The sequence below is a fragment of the Vicugna pacos genome, chromosome X (assembly GCF_048564905.1).
Source record: "Vicugna pacos chromosome X, VicPac4, whole genome shotgun sequence".
In the NCBI taxonomy this organism is placed as follows: Eukaryota; Metazoa; Chordata; class Mammalia; order Artiodactyla; family Camelidae; genus Vicugna; species Vicugna pacos.
The window spans coordinates 101213896-101238146 of NC_133023.1; the positions used below are offsets into that span (position 1 = coordinate 101213896).

Here is a 24251-nt window from a genome sequence, read left to right on the forward strand (position 1 = left end):
ACAAACTGGTAGATCTTAATACCAGGATAAGAAGCCCATACTTTATACCATAGATAATGGGGAGTCGGTGAAGATTTCTATTTTTTTATGTGTACAGAAGCAAAATAAGTTAATGGAAAATGATTAGAAATTACTCCTTCAGTACTGCAAATTTAGATTGATTTAATTAAATTCTGTAGGCCTCAAAAACATAGTCATGTTTCAGATGAATGACTTAGCATTTCAGTGACATTGCACTGTCTTGTAGTTAGTGTTTTCATTGTTAGAAAGGCATGCTGTGCACAATTAGTTTATACCTAAGTGTTGACTTTTGTTCAGAAATGGTCAGTATCACTCATGAAAATCTGAGCTGTGCTATTTGAAGAAAAGTCAGGCTCCAAAAGATGTGAGGCTTTATGTAAACTATATTTATTTCTACAATAGGGGTTTTAATTGCTGGAAGCCTTCTTAGATGGCCCAGGTGGGGAAACTGAGGCCCAGGCAAAGGAGGAAAGTTGTATAGCAAGACAGTATCAGATCAGAACACAGAAATTTTCTTTCTAATGCTAAGAAATGTGAGTGAAACCTCTGCGGGGGGAAGTTTGTTCATTCAACAAGTATGTGAGTTCCTACTTTTGTGTGTAGTGGGGGGAAGGTCATTTATTCAATAAACATGTGAGCCTCTACTATGTACCAGGCACTACACTAAGTGAATGAGTCAAATAAACCCCAACCCTCATGGAGTTTACAGATTTGAAGAATGAGTCAGACAGTTCAAAACAAAAAAAACAAAACAAAACAAAACAAAAAAACTCCCGAATAATTTATTTGATTTAATTGTAATTCTATAACTCTGATGCAGGAGATACACAGGGCTAAGAGAGAATATGAAAGGGGAAGCTTATCAATGTGTTGCCTTACTTGACTTTATATTTTCATTATATGATTTCTTTCTTACCACACAGATGGGAAAACTATCTTCGGATTTCAGTTAGTGTTTCATTGGTTCGAATCTATTAGCTACACCAGAGTGATATGAGCAGGTCTAACCACTAGGGGTCGCCTTGGGCCAGGGCAGCAGCAAGAACAAATCGTAACCTACATCTGTGGCTGTAGTCAGCATGAACACAAAACCGTGTTTGGGATTTGAGCTGGGCCTGGAAGAGTGGTTACGATTTTGGATATACAGAGGTGGATGTGAGAATAGCCTCAGTGATTTATTCCAATGTTAGCAAAAGCAGCAAGGGGACGAGTATGCAGGAGGTTAATGGGGAAAAACAGCTAAATCAGTGGGGCTGGAACATTGAGTGTGTGAAGGACATAAGTTGAATATAAGATTGGAAAGGAGGTTTGGGATGAAATTTTTGAGAGTCTTAGTACCTGGCTAAGGAGTTTTAATTTTATCAAGCTAGCAATTGGGAGTCTTTGACGATTTTTAAGAAGGAAATATAAACAGAATTAGCATGGTTTAGGAAGCTTTTTAAAATATCCTAGGGAGACATAAGGAAGGAATTGTCAGCAGTGGCTTATCACAGCAATAGAGAGTGCAGAAAAAGGAGGAGGCCTGAGAGAGAGCTGAATTAAAGTGTGAACATGCTCTGGACATCCTGATTTGATGGACCTGGGAGTCAGCCATACAGAACATAGAACAGGCAGTTGAAAATGAAGAACTGGATCGAAAATGAGGGCTACCAAAAAAAGAAAAAATCAAGGAAAATCAGCTTAGAAGCAATGGTTAAAGCCCCAGGACAGGGCACAAGAATAGAAGCAGAGAGAACCTAGAAAGGGCATTTAGAAAGTTACCAGCATTGGGGGTATAGGATGTGGATGAAGCATTAGAGAAGGAGACAGAGAAAAAGTGGCCAAAGTGGTTCTAATTCTGCTGAAAACAGCCGATGTTGGAACAAGACTGGCAAAAACATTTTTTGTATACTCTGTAAGAGTTAGAAATTGATAAATAAAAGTTAACGAGAATAAGCTTTGCTCCCACACCTTTGAGAGATATAGATAGAGCTTAGCTAGCTAGATTTACTAACCACTGAATGGGCAGTAGAGGAAAGGACTTAAAAGATGGGGGAGCTGAGTCAGATGGACTGAGGGTGGACTCTTGCTCTGTTGTGTGACCTTCCATACTTTACTTTCCTCTCCAAGCATCACCTTCCTCTTCAGCAAAATATAGATATTAATGATACCGCTTCATGGAGTTTTTGTGAAAACACACGTGGTAACGCATATAGGAAGTATTTAATGTAGTTCCTAGCACATAATAATATTTACTAAGTGCTTACAGTGTGCTGCTTATGATGTTTGGTATAAAGGGAATGCCCCTCTGTCTCTCGATAGTCTCTGAATAAAACCTCAAATGCAAGATGATCTTAGAATATGGTTTCACAAAAAAAATGCTGGCTTTCCTTAGAAACTGATGTATTTTCTACATCATCTAAGTGGACTGAATCACTTTCTGCTTTGTGATAATGAGAGCTATTCAAGTGTTTATTATTGTTGTTCATAGGTTTGTCTCCTTTTCATTTGGTTTTCTTAAATATCAGGACTAATTTTGAAACTCAAACCCAACAAATAAGTTAACCCTTACAGGTTTCATATTTGCTGCCGCTGCCTCATTTCTATGCTTCTGATTTTATATTTTAAAATTGCTATTACTGTTTTAAATGATCATTTATTATGTACCAATTTTTTTCTGGCACAGTATTACTCTACATGTATTCTCAAAATACCTTTGAAAGGTAAAAATTATAAACCCTACTTAGCATATAAAAAAACTACAGATCAGGGTGGTGAGGTAACTTCCAAAGTCACAGTTAATAAGTACAAGAGTAGAAATTTGAAACTACACCTCTCAAACCCTAAGCCTTCGCTATTTCTCTTATGCTCGTTATGAGTCAAAGGAATAAAGGAATAATGAAAGCAAAAACAACGTGATTTAAAAGCAGTACATTTGAAAAAAGATTGGGCTTTAAATGGCTGGACACATAAAACACATGAACTCAATGATATGGCTGCTACGAAAACTGGCAATGTGGGCCCCACCTGCTTCTTTACAGTCTGACTATGTTTAGTTCTAGGCATTGCATTCCGGGAGGGGAACAGTCAAGCTAGACTGTGTTCAAAGAGGCTAACCAGATGGTAAAGAGACCTAAAACCATATTATGTGAGGATTGCCAGCATCAACTCGAAAAGCTTTACATGAAGAGAAGACGTGGTGCAGGTGCCTTTCTGCTGTTGTACTTGGGAACCGTGGATGGATCAGACTTGCTTTGCGTGGTGCACAAGGACAGAAGTGGGACCTGTGGTGGAAGCTATCGGGCGGGAGATCTGGCTCGGTGTAAAGGTGGAATTTTCTAATATTAAAGACTTTTCATTAATAGAATGCGATCTCTCAAGGGATAATGCACTTTGGAGCAATTTAGGCTTTTAAGCCAAGGTTGGGGAGTCACTTGGCAGGGATATCGCAGAGGTGTTTCAGGCAGTGAGTATGGGGTAGACAGGCAGTGTCTGAGTCCTCTCCAACCGTGAGTTTGTCATTGTACAAAATGGAGAGACGTGTATTGATCTATCCATATGTTCTCTGTCAGATGTTTCTGCATCATAAATGTAAGCTGGGATATGCAAAACAGTACAACTCCAACATCTCAGTTGTATAAAGCAACACAGCTTTGTTTCGTCTGCATACGAGAGTTCTCTTGGGGGTCAGCAGGGAAGCTTTGCTCTACCTGGTCGCTCAGTGCAAAGACTTCCGATGTTGACTACTCAGTTAGGCCAAACTTCACAAGTTGAGGGTACAGTCCCCCACAAGACTGCCCTCACTTCAGATACCAGCCACAAGCTTGGGGGTTCCAGGGCCACCTGCACTTCCGACCCACAGGTAAAATTTTGGGGGTTCCCACTGCCCCCTCAATAATTTCAATAATTTACTAGAACAATTCACAGAATTCAGGAAAGTGCTACACGTAATATTACAGTTTTATTACAGCAAAATGTATACAAATCAGAACCAGTCAAAAGAAGAGAGACACAGAACAAGGTCTGGCAGCGTCCTGAACGGGAAGCTTCTGCGGCCTTCTCCTGGTAGAGTTAAGACTGATCACCCTCCCAGCACCGGGTATTGTTAACCAGGGGAGCTCGCCCAAGCTTTATTGTCAAGATTTTTATTGGGGTTTCACTATGTAGGTATGATTGATTGAATCACTGAGCAGGAAATTTAATTCATCCTCCCCTCCCTAGAGGCTGGACTGCTATCAAACCTTTAATCTCATGGGTCTTTCTGGCTTGGCCACCCCCATCAAGAGCTACTTCCTTAGTTAAAACTATCTAGGGACTCAACATAAGTCACCTATTAGCATAAACTATCAAGTGTGGTATGTGGGGCCCATCATGAATAACAAAGCCACTAAAAAAAGACCAAGGCTTTAGCGGCTACCTCCCAGGAACCAGAAACAAAGGCCAGCCCAGTTCTCAATTATACAAAAGTTAGGAGCCCAGGCTGATGGAGCAGACACCATCTTGAACTTTGCTGCTTGCTCTCTCTGGGAGAGAGAGAAACAGAGAAAGAGAGAAGGGAGAAGGGGAGAGGGGGAGAGAGAGGGAGAGGGAGATCTGGATGGTCTCTGGTGCTTAAAAGCCCTGGCCCAGAAGTGGCATGTTTCTTGTGCTCACAAGTCATTGATCCAAACTAGCCACACGATTTCACCCAACCACAAGGGGGTCAGGAAGTACAATCCTCCCATGGGACTAGAAAGAGGAAGTTAAAAAACAAATTATCTGAATGGCCCTGAAAATTTTAACAATATTTTCACTCACATACTAATTTTCTTACATGAATGTAGTCTTTAAACCTAGCTAAAATATTATAATGAATTATCTTATTTGGAAACTCATGATTGTTTCTATAGATTTAACTGTTTTTTTAATGATATAAAGTGATTTCCATATAAAGCATCTGTTTACACCTTTTACTTCCATTAACCAAATTAACTTTAAAGTGTGTGTTGAAAATAGAAACGATAAGTAGCAGAGATATTTTAAATATTTTTCTTTGTGGAGTTATTTCAACAAAAATAATTTTAAAGGGTAAAACATAACCATTTTATTATATTAAATAAAAAACTTGGGTTTGAAAAGCAAATGTTTCCCATTTATTTGCTAAGTAATCTAAGCTGTTATCTAGCTTTATTTTGATATCACAAATATTAAGGGGAATGAAGCAATCAAACTATTAGTCATAATATCATGCAAACACATAGATAAGTAGCTCTTAATATGACTTCAGAAGGTAATGGATTTTTCCTTTGCCAAACAGAATTTATAAATAGATTAAATGAAGTAGGAATCTCAAAAGCAGTATTCAAGATCATTCATCTGACATTCAGATGCTCAGTATATATAACCACTTCTGCATGATGTCAAGGATATCACATCTGTGGGAAAGAATGAAAAGAACTGAGAAGGGAAAAGATGATTATTTTAGAGAACAGACTTGCTTTTGTTTAGAGACTTAGAATAGTTGAATCTGCTCCCTTTCCCCATGCCCCAGGCCTATGTGAATAATTGGTGGGTATTTTACTTCACATCAATCATCACCTAATAAGATGGCACTTCTAAAATCTTCCTGAAATTGCATCATGCTTCCGCATCTACTCTTCTGCTAGGAATTCAAAGAAGGAATGCCTAACTAATCAGGCAGCATGGGAATTTGTAGTTAATTTTGAAAAGATTCTCACAGTATTAGAACTTCGATGGGAAGTTCAGTTATAAAGAAAGAAGACAGCCTCAAAATTAGCTGGGCTCTTCCATGTCGAAAAAGTTAAAAATAACTTAACAGCAACAGTCTTTGAACAGCAGTGTTGAAAAGGATGATGATTTCTATACACTGAGGGTCTAACGTGTGAGTTATATTCACTATCTCTCATGATCATAATAATAGGCAAAATAAATGTTAGGATCGTTAATTTTAAGATGAGGAAATGGAGACTCCAAATAGTAAAATCACTTGATCAAAACTGGATCTAACAGTAGACCACAGTCACCAGGTTTATGCCAAGGACTCTTCTTTCTTTCCAAACATTGGCTTGCTGGAGCTGACCTGTACTGTTATGCAAGGGCCAAGTTTTAAATTTTCAGGGATTTTTCAAGCCATTATTAAAAACTAAATTATATAAACCTACAATCAAATAAATTGCATTTTAAAAGGTAATACTCAAAACTCATCATTTTCTAGTTATTTTTCTACATTTTACTATTATCTGGGTTACTGAGGTTATGACATTTATTGTATCTGTATGGTAGAAATAACACACAGTGGTGCACTGCTGTGTCTCTTTTTCTAGTGCCCCATTCAGTGGCATCATTTCGGTAGCTTGAAAACAGTCACAGTGTGATATTTACACCATGGAAATCAGCAAATGCTATAAACCAGAGCTTGGATTATTGTTCTGGTTCTTTTCTAGATTTAATAAAGTGATAGAGAAAGTGTTAATGATGCAGATTAAACTTAAAAGTGTTCTATGCCGATAGCTATTATGTTGTGAATAGCAGAAATAAATGAGGAAATATGTATTCTTGCAATATTTAAAAACTATCATCCAATTTAGCAAAAATTCACTTATGTCCTTAACAGAATGAGTGAAGTTTCACCATTCACCTTTGATGTTACTCTTTCATCTTACTTCTTAACATAAATGAAAATATCACCCAACATTTATTTCAGAGCTATATTAATTCATCAATTGTGACCAGAATATAGGAGTTTGGCAAAAATCAACAAAAGCATTCTGTGAGAATAACTTGACTATATAGAATTGACAATAAAGTATAATAAAGAGAATGGTATATTTTATTAGTATTTGTAAGTCACATGCTGCACAATCATTAAAATATATTAGAAATATATGTATGTATGTATAGCCCCCGCTTTTTTTTTTTTTGGAGACCTGGTTAAACATTTGCCAGAACACCAGAACTTTCAATGTCATGATATTGTCAAAACTTAATGAAACTGCTTTTGCTAAAGTCACCAATTCCTAGTTGCTAAATTCAATTCCTTTCTATTTGATTTCTTTGTAGCATTTGGCACTTATCTTCCAGAACCAACTCTTCTTGGCTTTTTATCACAGTTCACTCTAAGTCCCTTATTTTGATCTCTCTTCTATTTCCTACATCCTCAATATCAGTGTTCCAAAGAGTTCTAGCCTAAGGTCTCTGCTCTTATAATATTCCCTCTTTAGACAATCTCAACTACTAACAATCTCAACTACTAACAAGGCTTAACAACTTACAGTTTGATAACTTGCAAATCTGTATTTCTGACCTAGATATCTTTCTTAGCATTATATGGGCAAATGTACAGATACCCCTAAGTGGATATCTTTTAGCAGCTGCCATAAACTGTTAGTATCTCCAAAACTTCGTGCTGAAACCTCATCCCCAATGTGATGGTATTAGGGGGCGGGGCCTTCGGGAGATGATTAGGTCATGAAGGCAGAGCCCTCATGAATGGCATTAGTGTCCTTACAAAAGAGACCCCAGAGAGCTCCCTCACCCTTCCTGCTGTTGAGGACACAGCCACAAGATGGTCATCTGTGAACCAGGAAGTTGGCCCTCACCAGACACCAAATCTTTTGGCACCTTGATCTTGATTTCCCAGCCTCTAGAACTGTGAGAAAGAAACTTTTGTTGTTTATAAGCCACCCAGTCTATGATATTTTTGTTATAGCAGCCGGAACAGACAGAAATTCTGCACTAAATACGGCCAAAACCTAATATGTTTTTCCTTGCAAATGCGCTCCTTCTTTGTTATTTTCTAATCTGATTAATGGCATATGCAGCCATCCAAGAAACATGTGAGTCATCCTCCAGTGTCAATCAATTATGAAGTCCCTTTATCTGGTACATCTCTCCTTTTCTTTCTAAACCTTAAACTAATGTTTTAATTAGGCTCTAAAATCTGTTGTCTGGACTAGTGTAATGAGTTTCTAACTCTTTGCCTCACACGTACTTTTGAGCACCTATAATCAGTTCAACAATCTACTGCCAGAGTTGTATTTCCAAAATGCAAATGTAATCATGTTATTCTCTTACATGAGATCCAATGTTCTATAGCTGTTTTTCAGTATTTTTTCTTATAGACAGAGATACCTTGTTTATCAAGACCCAGTGTATGCACATATCCAGGTGTGCATATGAACCCACCCACACACACACATACACAACTGATACAAAAATGTAATGAAACAACAGTTATCTTTCTTGTATGTTTGCATCCTGCCATTTGATACTTATTATTTAATTTTTTAAATGCTGGCTGACTACACGCCACTGCATTTATTTTGTGACCTACTAGTGGGATGTGAACCATCAGATTGTAAAATAGTGAAGTAGAAGGAAAAAAATCTGGATCCATGAAGCATAACACACAAAGCCTTTCAAGATCAAAAATAAAACTAGAAAATGTTTTTAAATGAATGGTTATAAAATACAACCTATCAGAGTTTGTTAAATGATTCTGTAAATCTAAAGCTATTCTAAAATAAAGTTCATCAGAATTTTGTTGGATATAGCTAACACACTACTTAGAAATTTAAAGATGAGGCTTAACTAAAAATGGATGTGAGGAAACTTTGGGATGATGTTAATATTCTATACCTTGAAAGTTTAGGCTACACAGATGCATGTATTTGTTAAAATTCAACCAATAGTACTAATATTTGTGCATTTTATTATATGTAAAATTTACCACTAAAGAAAAAAAGGAACTGTAAGAGCATTTTCAGCTATAATTGAAGATATGCATGCTGAGGTCTTTAGGAAACATTATATGAATATATGCAACTTATTTTGATATGTGTAAAACTTTAAGATGTATTCATGAATAGATAGACATGTGAGAAAGCAAGTATAATAAAAGGTTAATGGTAGACTAGTAGGTGGGTCTATGGGTTTTCACATTCACACTCTTGAAAATTTTTAGTATGTTTGAAATGGTTCTTAGTAAAATGTTTAAAAAATTGTGCTGTGTGAAGGATTACAGACACAAAGAGTACAGACTGTAAGATTCCATGTATGTGACATTCAAGAACAGTTAACAGTAACCTACGGGGAGGAAAGAGAAAACAGTGACTGACAACAGGGATGGGAATTGACTAGAAGGGGTAAAAGGAAAGATTCTGGGGTAACAGAAATGCTCTATGTGGTGGTAGCTATACGGGCACACATATTTATTAAAATTCATCACATCTACACTTAAGATAGATGCGTTTCTATATAAATTTTGACTGAATAAAAAAAAGACATAGGTTGTGATACTGATATCAGACATTGAATTCAGAGACAAAAGTACTAAACAACACAATGAAGGGTACTTCATAATGAGCAAGTGAACAATTAACCATGTTGATTTTAGGTTATTAATTTTATGTACCAAATACTATAGCATCAAAACTTACAGCACAATAGAGTCTGACTCCATTACTGCTGTTCAACTGCTGACAGCTTTCACGCACCAGCACTCCTCCTTGCCCATCTGCTCTACATCTGGGCAAGGTGATAAGGAAGTCTGGGTGCTACCTCCTTCAGTGCTGGTGGATAGTTCAAACCATGCAAGCCCTGGCCCACACCGGGAGAACCCTCACTCCAGCCCCATTCCCTAACCACGACGGCAACATCAAGCCAATCTCCTTTCCCTGCCCTGTGAAGCCGTTTGCATTCCTCCTTGGGAATCCCCCAGCTCTCCCTGGAAAGCCTTATTATATAAATGATAAATAAATTATTTCAAACCCTTTTAGTGTATATGTGCTGTCATCAGTCTTTATATTTGTACCAAATTTTGGGTGAGAGGGTCCATCCTATTTCTGTGGAGTGGCCACTTAAAACAGGGCATGCAACAAATAGAGGTCATAAGGGTATCCTTTCATTTGTCTCTTTTGCCCTTGAAATGCCATGTAAACAAACCAAAAAAAAAAGTATTTATCTCTTGCTGCATGGCAAAACACCCCATTACTTAGAGGTGGAAAAATAATGTATTATTTCTGACAGTTCTTAGTGTTGACTGAGCTCAGGTGAATGTTTCTCACTAGGTTGCCATCAAACAGCATGGATGGAATCAACTGAAGGCTTCTTCACTTGCATGTCTAGTTCCTGGGCTGGGGGGCTAGAGAAATTGGGAGCTGTCAGTCTCTCCACATGGTTTAGGGCTTGCTCACAGCATGTCATTCTGAGGTTAGTCACACTTCTTACTGGTGTTTGGCTTCTAAGAGGCAGGAGCTGGAAGCTGCCAGGTCCATGATGTACTATGCCTGGAACTGGCATAGTGCCACTTCTGCACAATTTTATTGGTCAAAACAGTAGCGGGCTTGCCCAGATTTAAGAGGGTGGAGAAGCAGGCTTCTCCTTTTGATGGGAAGTCTCACTGCAGAAGAGCACAGAGGATGGGAGTTATTGTTGTGGCCATTTTTGGAAAATACTATCTTTCATAATAAGGGTAAGAGACTGAAATACATACTATAAAGTAGAGCTAGTTGATGTATGTTGTACTCTGTAATCTGAAAACTGAAACCTGACACTATATTCCAATACACATAAAACATTCACGACACTGACCATAAATAAAAATCAATACAAAATAGAAGCAGGGCAGACAACATTTTCTGATCATTATATCTGAATAACAACACTTATAGATTATGAAACTAAAAGTAATATTAATTATCCCCCAGAATATTTAAATGCAATAAAAACTTTAATACTCTACTAAACAACTTGAGTCACAGAGCAAATCACAACCAAAAGGCTGGAATCTCAGGAAAGAACAACAATGAAATTGTTATACATAAGAAACTGAGATACAGCTCAGTCAGAGCTCAGAGGTAAATTCATATAGAATATTAGTGAGGACAGACTGATGGCTGTAACAAATGATCTGCATCTATAATGGCTCAAACACGACACAAGTATATCTCTTACTCACGTAAAAGTACAGTATGGGTGAAGAGCTCATTGGGCTACCCTCTTCCACGTGGTCATCTGGAGTCTCTGGATAATGGGGGTTCTGCCATATTGAATTTCTGGCTTTCAAGGTTTCCCCCGGTGTCATCTCCATTCCACCCACCTAGAGAAGGGCAAAACAGCAAAGAGGAATGGCTAGTGACTTTTTAATGGTGCCAACTCATTTTGGCTCCCATTCCATTGGCTAAAACTCAGCCACCACATAACTGTACCTCCAGGGAAGATGAGCTAAAGGAGCAGACTCTATGTTTGTGGAAGCAATCTTTCAGTTATCAAGTGTTTATTGAGTACCTAGTATTTACTGGGACCTGTGCTATGAATTTGGGGTTTAGTGATGAATATAAATGATACACACCATACTCTCATGAACCTTAGAGTCTAATGAGAAAGCAGGTAATTATAATAATATGAGTTATAATACATTCATACAATGGAATGTTTTCATCCGTAGAATTAAATGAATTAGAGCAGTATCAACACACATACTTCTTAAAAACACTGTTTAGTGAAAAATAAGTTGCATAAGGTTACATTTTACATGTTAGTTGCACATATATATGTATTATTTAGGAATCTTACATATTAGTGAACTAATGAAGACATGTATATGAGAGATAAATTCAGGAGAGTGGTCAGCACTGGGAAAGTGGAAGGATGAGAGAAGGCAGGACTGTAATTTGAAGGAGTCTGGGTGAATTTAATTGATTTTGTAATGTTTCATTATTTTTAATTTTTATTTATTTTTGACAAATAAAAGTTGCTTATATTTAAGGTATACAACATGATATTTTGATATATGTATACACTGTTAACTAATTAAAACAATTGAACTAACTTCTCCATCACCTCTCATAGTTAGCATTTTGTGTGTGTGTGTGTGTGTGTGTGTGTGTGTGTGTGTGTATGTTGAGAACACTTGAGATCTACTCTCTTAGCAGATTTCTGGTATATAATATATTATTATTATTATTATTATTATTATTATTATTATTATTATTATTATTATTATTAACTACAGTTACCATGCTGGAATTTAGGTTTCTGGAACTTACTCATCTTATAGCTGAAGGTTTGATCAGTAACTCCTCTTTTCCCTTACCCCAAGGCTCTAGCAACCAGCATTCTACTATGTTACTATGAGTTCAACTTTTTTTTTCTTTTTTTGTAATGCTTTATTCTTTACCTTGGTCATGGGAACACAGGTGTTCATTATACTTTTCATATTTTTGTATGTCTGAATTTTCATAATGTGAAGAAAATTTTGAGTGCACTAAAACTATAATCTTATGCATATATTCAGTAGTAAATTCATGTATAAGTGCTTCTGTCATAATCACCAGTAAGTATTTATGGAAAACTTTTTTCAAAGAGTGTGGAGAAGACACAACATTTATTATTCACTGGTCCAAAAAGTGATTTTATTATGCTAGATAGGGTCGGAGAGTTTGATTGGATCAGTGGCTCTCATGAGCATCTTCTAGATAAGAAATTAGTTTTTTAATACGGTCAATCTGGCCATCTGTGCTTCTGCGTATTCAGATGATTTCTCGCTAAAGTGTCCCTCAATCCCATTGACAAATTAGTAAATTTTCCCATGGCTAGAGCAAGGTAGAAGTTTCTACTAACTTAGATGGCCATTGCTTTTTGGTGCTGGCCCCAGGGATTTAGGATTGACTGAGAGGCTTAGCGACTGGCCAGCAAGTCACTGCCAGATTTTTTCTTCCGGAATTATGGGTCAAGTAAGTTTTAGCTGAGTGCTTGACGATTCATTCTGGAGAATTCTATTTGATAGCAACTAATACCAAAAGCACCATTAGGTCCTGTTGTTTGAATCCCTGAATGAGCAAATGGAAAAAACAAAGATCCGCTAATACTCTAGTGCTTCTGTTTTTCTCCTTGATAAAGCTTTTCACTTTTGCTCCCTGCTTAATGGCCTTGGCCTCACAGTTTGAATACGAAAACTACGAGGTTGGGGTATTGGGTTGGGAGACATCTCTGATCTTCCTTAGAACGTTACATCGGCTTCCATGCTGCTGCTGTCATACCCATAGACACGTATTTGTATTTAGTAGAGGTAGTACAGGAGGTGCATTGGACAGGCCCTAAGTTTCTGGGTTCTCCAGTTCCTCTGGCTTCTCCCAGATAACCCCATTCAAACCAGTAAAGCAATATAGTGCATGTTTACCTAGTCAGCACATTCAATTTAGTTTTAGAAATTGGCTGCAGCAGAGAGTTTGACTGCTTCAGCTCAGCAAAGTTCATGATTACAGAAATTTCAGCTCAGGAACACTGGTTAAAGTCAGAAAGGGCTTCCTTAACAGAGCTTTCCCCGTCATTCATTGTAGACTTTCAGGTGAACAACCATGGATTTCTGCACTTATTATTTAACGTTTTAAAAAATGTTTCAGCACCCTGGCAGGAAATTGATGGCACACCCAAACTAAGGAATTTGAAAATAAATTAGTAAAGGGACTATTAATACAGGAATGTTCAGGAAAACCAATGATGGAGAGGTTGGTATCGCAGGACTAACAATAACAGACCTAAAAATACAGAGGGAGGGACCTGCTACTGAAACCAGTGGTAGACGTATGGGCAGGGCTGCCTGGCAGGAGCTGTGGGCCTCCACAGCATGACTCAACTATGGTGACGCTACAGAGTTGGAAGTATGGGAATAAAACTCTGAGCTCAATTTTCCTCTTCTGCCCATTTATTTCCTCTCATTGTCAGATCCCAACCAGACACCAAAGGTCAAGGCCAATCCCTGATGCAGTCCATATGACTCAGTCCACCATGGCACAGAGCCTGGTGGTGAAGGGTGGTTCTAAAGGGACAAACCTAAGATATCCAGCATGCTTCCCTGTCTTGCAGTTTTTTTTAAGACTTTTTTTTTTTACAGCAGTTTTAGGTTCACTGCAACATTGAGAGGAAGATAAAGACATTTCCCATATAACCCTTGCCCTCACCACATGCACAGTCTCTCCTATTATTAGCATCTGCCACCAGAATCGGACATTTATTACAAGTGATGAACCCACACTGACATATCACAATTACTCAAAGTCCATAGCTTACCTTAGGGTTCACTTTTCCTGTTGTATAGTCTGTGGATCTGGATAATGTATGATGATATTTATCCATATTTATAGTCTCATATAGAATATTATTGCTGCCCTACCTATTCATCCCTTCCCCAGATGCCAACCCTCGGCAACCACTGACCTTTTTAGTCTCCATAGTTTTGCCTTTTTCAGAATGTTACACTGTTGGAGTCACACAGTATGTAGCTTCTCAGACTGGCTTCTTTTACTTTGCAGTAAGCTAAGGTTCTTCCATGTCTTTTCATGGCTTAATAGCACATTTATTTTAGCACTGAATAATGCTTCTTGTTTCTTACTGAAGATCACGAGGGTAGCTTACATGCTCTGATACATGGCAGTTTCCTAGAACTCTCTTAAGCTTAAGCCACAGTAGTTACATATGCTGAATCTTATACGCTGCATTCACATCGTCAGTGGTACATACTAAACCTACATTTCCTGTGATTATACATAGTTTCAGAAAATCTAAGAGAGTCTAAATCATGTCTCATTGTTCTAATCCCAAATTCCTCGGGAAGATATTCTTTTGGGCCTTAGAGTGGTTCACGAACAGATTAACTTTGGTAAGTCAGTTATTTCAGACTGGCGCATATACAACGCCACAAGGCAGAAACAAAGTTGCTTGCAGCCACCTCTAATCATGTGAATTAGAGGCTGGGGTAGACAGTTCTGTGGGATGAAAAGAAGACCCAATAGCTGTTCAATTGTGGTCATCATATTTGTTCTTGTGATACAGTCTCTTCTAATACAAGCTTTCATTATAATATAGTGAAATGATCGCTAGACTCAGATTCATAAACCTTGTTTTGAATCACTACTCTGTGACTTAGAAGCCATGTGTTATTCAATAAGTCACTAAAATCTCTGAACCTGAATACCATTATCTCTAAAACTAGCTTCAATAATACATGCTCTAACCATCCATTGGGCTTTCATGACCAAAAGATTATAAATAAATTATTACGAGTGAATAAAATGAGATAATGTATGTGAAAGCTCTTTCAGAAACTGTAAGTCAATGCAATTTTAAGTTGTTTGCAGTGTTTAAACAGCAATTTCTCCCGTCCCTTTTCTAACTTCTCAAGTTAGATGCATAGATCATTAATTTTCATTCTTTCCTCCTTTTAAATATAGAATTAAATGCTATACAATTTCACTTTAAATAAGACAGCTGAATCCCATGAGTCTCGAAATGGTTATTTTCATTATCGTTCAGTTCTAAATGTTTCCTAATTTCCATTTTTATATAGTCTTTGTTCCATGAGTTTTTTAGATATGGTCTTTTAAAATTCTAAATCTACATATTTAAAAAATTTATACTTTTCCTATTGGTTTCTAACACAATTCATTGTGGCTAGATAATGAGGTCTGTATTTTTTAAATATATCACGGTAGATTGTTACTTTGGTGGCTCCAAGTGAGCCACAGTTCCCTTTATTCAGTACCTTCCATAGTATCTCTACCATACTGACTCTTGGCTTGGCTATATGATAAGCTATGGAAAATGGAACATTAGCAATCATGGTATAAGATGGAGCTTGAAAAGCACTGGCAGTTAGAGTTTGTCCTCTTGGAACATTCCTTTTGGGAACCCAACTATCATGCTGTGAAAGGCCACTTGGAAAGACCATGTATTTTGGTTATCTGTTGTTGTGTAACAACCCCCCCCCCCACAAATTTAATGGTTTAAAAACAACAAATTCTTACTTCTCTTTATTCTATGAGTTGCTAGGTGGTTCTTCTACTTAATGTGGTAATGTCAGCTGGGGCATTGGGGCAAAGTGTCCAAAGTGGCTTCATTCATTTAACTGTCAGATGTCTGAAAACATAGTTGGGCGTGTTGGCCAGGGGCCTTGCTTTCTTCCCAAATGGTTGCCTAGGCTCCCTCCCAGCTTGGCAGCTGGGTTCCAAGCAGTGTTTCAAAAGGATATAACATTACTTAACAGCAGAACCAATACTCCAAGGGGGAAAGGAGCAAAGAGGCAAATATCACAATGTATTTGATAAGCATAAACTTAAAAATGTATCTAGCATTCTAGATATAGATTCCACAAAAGCAGAAGTATGAGAACAGGCAGGCTAATAATATATAATTAGCCTAATAAAGCCTATTAAAAGAGATAAAGTATATAAGCCATATGAAACAAGAATGCAAGATGAAGAAAATATTAGGTAGCAAAAATATAATAATGGAAATAAACTATGCAATATATGAGATAAATAGCAGAATGGATGTAACTGAGGAATCAGGAAATTTGTAGATCAGATTAAGAAATCTCATAGAAAGAAGAAAAGAAAAAAGAAATAGGAACCCTAAGAAAAGCTAAGAAACTTGGAGGATAGAAGTAGGCAGCATATCAGGAAGTGAGGGAAAAAAAAGAAAGATCTGAAGCAATAACAGATAAATTTCCCCCAAAGTAAAAGAAATAAAAGAAATCAGATGAAAGATCCCTTAGGGGGCCAACATGGAAGAATAAGGAAAAGCCAAACCTAGACATATTTAGTGGGGAAAATATCAATAGAAGATAGAAAAGTAAATAAAATCTTTAAGGAAGAGAAGATCACATATAAAGAAACAAAAATCAAATTGACATTAGATTTTTCAACAGTAAAGCTGGACTTACGATAACAATGGAGTATACTTTTTGAAATACAGAAGGAAAATAACTTATTTATATCCAGCCAAACTGTCTTTCAAATGTAAAATCATTATAAAAATAACTTTAGACTGAAACATTATGCTGTACACCAGAAATTGACACATTGTGAACTGACTATACTTCAATTGAAAAAAAAATAACTTTAAGTATAGATGGCCGCCAGAATTTTGTCACACAAAGCTTCACACTGCAAACAGTTTTGAGTGAAGTGCTTAAATAAGAGACAATAAAGGGAAAGAAATAAAATTACGGTGATCATATATCTTGGCAAGATTCACTGATGTCTTTTAGAAATCTAAGACCAAGTTGAAAAGAAGAGAAAATATATTCATAGTAACTCAGAATTAAAATTTTAGATATTTTCATGATGGAAGTTGGGAGTAAGGGAGACCAATGTGTGATCATACTGAAGTTCTTGTCTTGTTAAAGGGGCAAGATAGGTAGCATTTTTAAAATAAGGTAACAAAAGACAAAGATGAAACAAAAATTATGGGACAAATGGAAATAATAAATTAGTATTATTATAAATAAGTCTATCAATAATTAGAATAAATGCAAATGGAATAAATTTGCCAATTAAAAGAAAGATTGACTAATTAGGAAAAATGCAAATATATTCAGTTTACTAGAATGACATTAAGTACATGCAAAGGTTGAGAGTAAAATGATGAAAAAAGACATGAGGCAACTATAAATTTGAGGAAAGCCAGTGTAGTTGTATTAATATGAGATAAAATAGACATTAACATACACATAAAGCATTATTAGGGATGGTAAAGTTTACTACATATGAAGATAAATGTTTACTTTCAAGAAGATCTAACAATATTAAATATGTATGCACCTATTAAAATAGTCTTAACATTTATGAAGAAATATTTGTAGAATGACAAAAATAAATTGATGGAACCATCTTCATTTTGAAGATTTCAACACAACTCTCAACGGATAGGTGAATCAGAAAAGTAAAAATTTAAATGAATATAAAATATATGAATGATACAATTAAGCTTCACCTAATGGATATTCAGGTGTTATATACTGGATGTTAGGATACTATATAATGGAAAAGAGGATGTATGTGTGGATGTGTGTAGGTAGGTAGGTGGATGGATGAATATAGATGATAGATAACAGATGCGATCAGGCACGTTCAGGGTGGTATGGCCATAGACAATGATAGATAACAGATGACAGTCTTCCAACAACTGGAAAACCCACATTTTCTCAAACACACATGGAACGTAAAACATTGAACATTAACTAACTAGGCCATACCATAAAGAAAGCCTAAACAAATTTTAAAGATTGGGTGTTATACAAACCATGATCTCAGATCTCACTTCAATTACATTAGAAGTTAATAAGAAAAAAATATGCTCACTCATATTTGGACAATAAAATATATACTACCAGCTAAATCATGGGTTAACCAAGAACTTTTAAAAGGCCTTTCAAATATAAATCCCCACTTTGTATGAGTTCAAGGTCTGTAATCATATGACCTGAAGCACAAGCCCCATTCTTAATGAGACAAAAAATTCCCCAAACAACTTGCTGCTGTGGATTTCAGTTCTCTCGCTCTTCGTTTTATTCCCTGAGGATTTCCCTAATTCTATTGTGAGTTCAGATGTTCATTTAAAATGATGTTGTTTTATTTTATCCAGCATTTCTTGGTGAATTTTGATTTGGATTTCTGCTTAGCAGGAGGGTGTGTGGGATATCTAGTCTGCCATGTTGCTGGAAACAGATGTCTGTATTCTCTTTTTTTAAAATTATTTTTTTGAAGAGTGATTTATTTATTTAGGTTTTTTTGGGGGGGGCGGGGAGGGAAGTAATTAGGTTTATTTATTTCTTTGTTTTTAGAGGAGATATGGTGGATTGAACCCAGGACCTCCGGCATGCTAAGCATACGCTCTACCACTGAGCTATACCCTTCCCGCTCTGTATTCTTTTTTATTCATTCACATAAATCCATCTACCTTATTTCCTTCAAACCCAAATTGGTAGATATAATACTTTCACTAAAGGTTGTTTAACAGATACAATCTAATTATAAAAGCATAGAATACCCCAAAATATGTACAATAAAGATTCTAAAAATGAAATTTAATAATAGGTATTTAAACCAATTGAGAAAATACCAGAATTTGTCCATCTATAATCATATGATGCTTGGTAATTCACATCTGATTTATTTTCTGACTTCCTGATATTTTCTAGATTTAGTCATATATTATGTGTAGTTTCTGCCTCTGGCACAGCTAGAAACATAAACCAATTGGGATTTTCAATGCTATGACTGTGAATCAAATTACTTTGTCATTTGGACCAGAAAGTGAACAATAAACTCAGTGACAGTTAAGAAAACCAAAGACTTGACAGGTAAGTAAACGTATTTTCTCCCGCAATACATGGACACTGCATCAGAGGTCATACATATCAAAATATCCTGCCCAGGATGTGGATGGTAAACACATACTTAACCCTGAATTTGGCAATAGACTGGATGTTAAGGACAGTTTTCTGATGTTTATAGTGTGATATGTCTTGTTTATTTTAAGAAGTTACCAAAACAAAGAGAATTCGCCTGTGCTAATCATCCAAAATGAAGTTAAATTTTCAGTCATTCGTTTTTTTCTTTCACTATTTGATTATAAGTTACCTGGCTGAATGAATTTCCTCTGAAGCCAATATAATTAAATAATTTCTTTCTGCATTTCCCTGTCTCACCCTAGTGGCCTATGGTGTCTTGTGCATGCTCTGCAGCCTTGCAGCTGTCTTCTCAAAGTCTCTCCTCACATCAGTATGTTGATAGACTGACAGCTGGCTGAGCTGCAGCTTATAAGTATAAAACAAGAAATTGCCTCTCCTTTTCGACCTGACAGAATCCTGTGTAGATTGATATTAAGGAAACTGAAAGTGATTTTTAAACTTCAGCAAAATAGAACAATTCTGTAGCTTTTACCCTCAGAAATAAAGTGTAATACGTGGTTTAAAGACCGTAAATAAATATCCTGAGTTTATCCTTTATCAAATAAATGTGCTCTTTACTATCCTGACTTTCGAGAAGTCATCATAGAATTATCTACTATTTTCAATTCACTGAAGTTTAAAAGTGAAAATACCAGTCTCTTATATATCTCATTTAATATTCTCATATGTGTAGGCAGGCAGTGCAAAAGTCCAATTTAATTTTACTAAACTCTTCTAGCACAAAGCATTCTATAGCTTCATTTCCCATAAACTATTGCTTCTTGTTGACACTCCAGACAAATTGGCCTATGGATTTCTCTTATCAGTTACCAAAATACTCACCCTACCCCTAATCCCTGTATTAGCCAATCAGTTCTTGGTGGCAGCAAAACTGTCCCTCTTATCTTTAACCTTCCAAGGTGTCTAGCCTTTCTTTCAAATAGTAGGTGTTCAATAAGTGTTGAATTCAATTAAACAATCTTAAAATTTTACTTTAGATATTATCCATTTTTGTTTCATAAAGAATCAAATTGCCACACATTACTTCCATAGAAATCTAATGAATTCAATTTTTGTCTTTTATATTCTTATTCTTCTATTCTCTTTACTTTAACTATCTGAGTCTGAAATTTGAGGCAGGGCTGCAGCCTAGTTCTAAGGAGGTAGATGCCTGGAACTGGCCTCTGATTTAATCCGGACCAGTGTCTTGTACTGGCTCCCCTGCTCATATGGTGTGTGGATGGATATAGATATTCAAGGGCAAGCTGCATTAACACCCTAGTGTAATTGATTTACACATGGCTGCATCAAGCCAGCGGGCTGGCCTGGTGTCAGGATTCCTTCACGCCTCTCAGAACAATTAGAGGAATGAGACCTCCCCCAAACAACAATGAAAAGATGAGGGGGAGGGTGATAAGGTTTATCTTCTTGATGGAATACTAATTCTAACTATACAATATCATTGACAATTGTGTGGCCTTGTATGGGGTCAGAGGAGCTGCACCTCCACTTGGGAAAATGCTACTCTGTGTCTCTCTATGCATCCATCTTAGATCAGTTAATCTATTGCACCATTTGCTTATATTAAAGGCAACTTGTATCATGTGTTTCTGGGTTGTTATTACTGCCAACCTTATGACAACTGTCTATGTCTTAGCTGTTCTATAAAATGTAAAAGAATGATTATTGAAATGAGTGATAGTTTTTGTACAGAAACACCATAACTTACACAAACAAATGGATGCTATCATTGTTTTAACTCTTCTGCAGGAATTTGTTTTCTTAAATCACATTTCCTCTAAATAAAACTTCTGCTTTGCTTTAATTTTTTAATTTTCTACAGTGTCCTAAAGATATTTCCATTGCTACTTAGTAACTGTATGACCTTGGGTAAATTACTTAATCTCTCTTGAACCTCTTTTATCATCTATAAAATTAATGTAATGGCACATATTTAACGGTGAGATGTGTAGTATGAAAGGAAATTCAAATACTTATAGAAAAGAGCCTACTATCAGATCCTTCAAAAGGGAACATGGAATATAAAAAAGATTTGGGGGAGACTAATTAAGCAGCCCTTGTAGTATTGCAGGACAGATATGATAAGGGCCTTGGACTAAGGTAATGGATGTAGGAATGGAGAGGAAGCGGCAGATTCAAGACATACGGTATAAATGTCAGGGTTGTGGTTGGAGACAAGCGAGAAGAGAATCTAGGATCACTGCCAGATTTCTGACTTGGGCCACTGGATGGATGGTTATATCACTAACCAAGATAGAGAACTTTGTGAGAGGGGAAACAGTGAGTTCAGTTTTTTAAATATCTAATGTTTTTTGAATTATTATATGACAGACCCTAATTTAAGTTCTTTGTGGGGAATATCTAATTTAATATTCACAACTTTCTTAGGAGGTCAGTGACATAATTATCCTCATTTTCAAATAAGGAAAGAAAGGCTTAGGTTAAATAACTTGCCCACATCAGAAAGCCAGTGAGTTGTGTAGCCAAGCACACCTGCCCAATTCCAGAGCTAATGCTCCCGTTACTAGTACAGCCTGTCCCAGTTCAATCAATGGTGGATACTGCTTTTGTTTATTTTTACTGTGTTCAAATTTCCTATTATCAAGCTAGCACATCTTCTTGTTGTGCAGCCTTTGAGTCTTAGTTAAATACACTAAGACTGTGATTGCAAGATATACAAAACACTGAATTCTATTTTCTTTATTGACTGTATTTGAATTAATGCAGTTAAATTTCACAGACATGTCCTTAGATGTACAAAAGGTAAATTTTTCTGTAACCAAAGCCTTCACTGGCACTCAACAGTGGTAAAACCATTCAAGCTAATTCAAAATCAACTTAGTCACTTCCAATTTACAACTCAGTTTTGCAGGGTCAATTCAGGATTCCATCCACCCTTTCTCTTCCCCTTTTATCTAAGAGGATGGAAGGTGTTTGTTTCTGTCTTAAAATCAGAGGGAACTGGGGCATCTGGTTCACAGTAACTGAATCTACACTAGCTTCCTCTGAGACGCACCTCATATTCTTCTATTGATTTCATTGTCTTTTACTCCCTATTACTGATGGTTGAGGTGCTGCTGTGACCTCCAGTCGTGGGCCTTGTGTTTTCAGGTAAGTTTGTGAAGCAAGCTCAGATACACTGCCCTAGGCCCGACACCCAGCCGCTGCTGCGCTGTAACTCTGGCTTCTATCAGCAGCTCCCCTTGCCTCACGTACTATGGTCTGTGCTTGGAAACCACTGTTAACCTTCTGTCTCCATTCTCATTCTACAGGTTATGTGAGTTCACTTTTACATGTGCACTGGCACTTATGGGAAAGCTATGAAGAGATGGTTAGTGAGCAATGGGAAATAAGAGCCTGGAACTCAGGAGAGAATTCTGGGATTGAGACAGTTCTTACAGAGGCATCAGAATATATATGGTGGTTTCAGACACAGATGCTGATATCACCAAAGAGCCATGTATGAAGTTATGAAAATGGAGGCAAAAACCATGGGTCACAATGATATTTAAAGGGTATATAGAGGAAGCAGAGCCTACAAAGTATACTGAGGCAGATACACATCAGTGTGGGCTAGCTAGCTAGCAAATATCCTGTCCTCAGATATTTCAGAGTGCAAATAACTGGGTCTAAAAAACTAGAGGAATTTTCACATGGACTGGTTTGCATTTCCATTCAAAAATTGAATTGCACACAGGTAGAGTATGAGGGCAGTCTGGTTTAATACAAGCTGGGTGTTGCAAACACCCAGAAGGGTTGAGGTTAGTTGACTACAATCTCACTGCCTAAAGTATCATATAATCTATCTGATTAAAACTGATTTTTCAAAATAATTTTCTTAATTCCCTCTAATTTGTAAGGCCATTCCTCTTAAAATTAGCAGTCGGCTCTTTTCAGGCTCTTAAGTATGCAAAATGTGCATCACCTTATCTGCTATTTTTGCCAGTTTCTGCTTTAGGATCCCTGTAATTGTCATTTCATAATATCAGTATTGTCCAATATCTAGTATGTTCCTCAATTCACAGCGCAACAACTTGACTATTATGCCTTATGTTATTTTCTCTTTTGGCCACTTTAGTACTTTTCATCCTCAAAAGTTAGTCTAATTCAGCATTGAATTCATTACACCCAGACCCCTTTGCTTCAACAACTTGGATCTAATAGTCAGTTGTCAAGCTGGGATAAATTACTCAAACTGATACACTTCTTTAGCCTTATACTGGTCTCTAGCTGAGCTGGCTTGCCAGTATTTGAGCCTTTCACTCAACATGTTTCTGGACAATTGAAAAACATGTGTTAATTGGCCCAAAAGAGACTAAAGACACCAGAAGTTGGAGCCTTGGGAAATTGATCATTAGCCCTTTTTACACCCCCTGAAATTTGTCTCCCAATTGCCTTCTTTAAATTATTTCACAATTTCTTCGAGTAACATAATCTTTCATCTTCTCTATTATTACTGACCTGCACCTGATAATCTGGACTTTCCTCATTTATTTACAGTAATTCTTGAACATCTTTGTTTGTATCTTTTGTCTGTTATCTCTGAAAACTATATTAAATTGTGGATATATTTATTTGATTTTTTTGAATTTACTACTACTACTACTATAAATATAATTACTACCAGTACAGCAGTGATCACCATCACTCACCTCAACAAATGCACCATCTCTTATTCATTAACTTCATACTGTGATTGCTATCGGTCCTTGAACATATATGTGTGCTTCTGAAATACATAATATTCTCTTCTCCATCAGTATTTTAATTCAAGTAAATGATATTGTGTATAGATTCCATTATCTTCTTTAATTCTTTCACTCAACCATACAATTTTAACATATGTCCATGTTAATAGTGCTGCTATGAACATTGGGGTGCAGGTGTCATTTTGAAGTAGGGTTCCTTCTGGATATATGCGCAGGATTGGGATTCCTGGGTTATAGGGTAAGTCTATTCCTAGTCTTTTGAGGAATCTCCATACTGTTTTCCACAGTGG

General features: G+C 36.7%; 1 long non-coding RNA gene across 1 annotated transcript in view; it reads right to left on the reverse strand.

Moving 5' to 3' along the window:
• Window positions 1-24251, reverse strand: part of LOC116277463 (uncharacterized) — a 71437-nt gene that overhangs the window by 11936 nt on the left and 35250 nt on the right. Inside the window, exon 2 of the long non-coding RNA XR_012067511.1 lies at window positions 10958-11098. This is a non-coding gene — a long non-coding RNA (uncharacterized lncRNA). The remainder of the gene's footprint in view (window positions 1-10957; window positions 11099-24251) is intronic.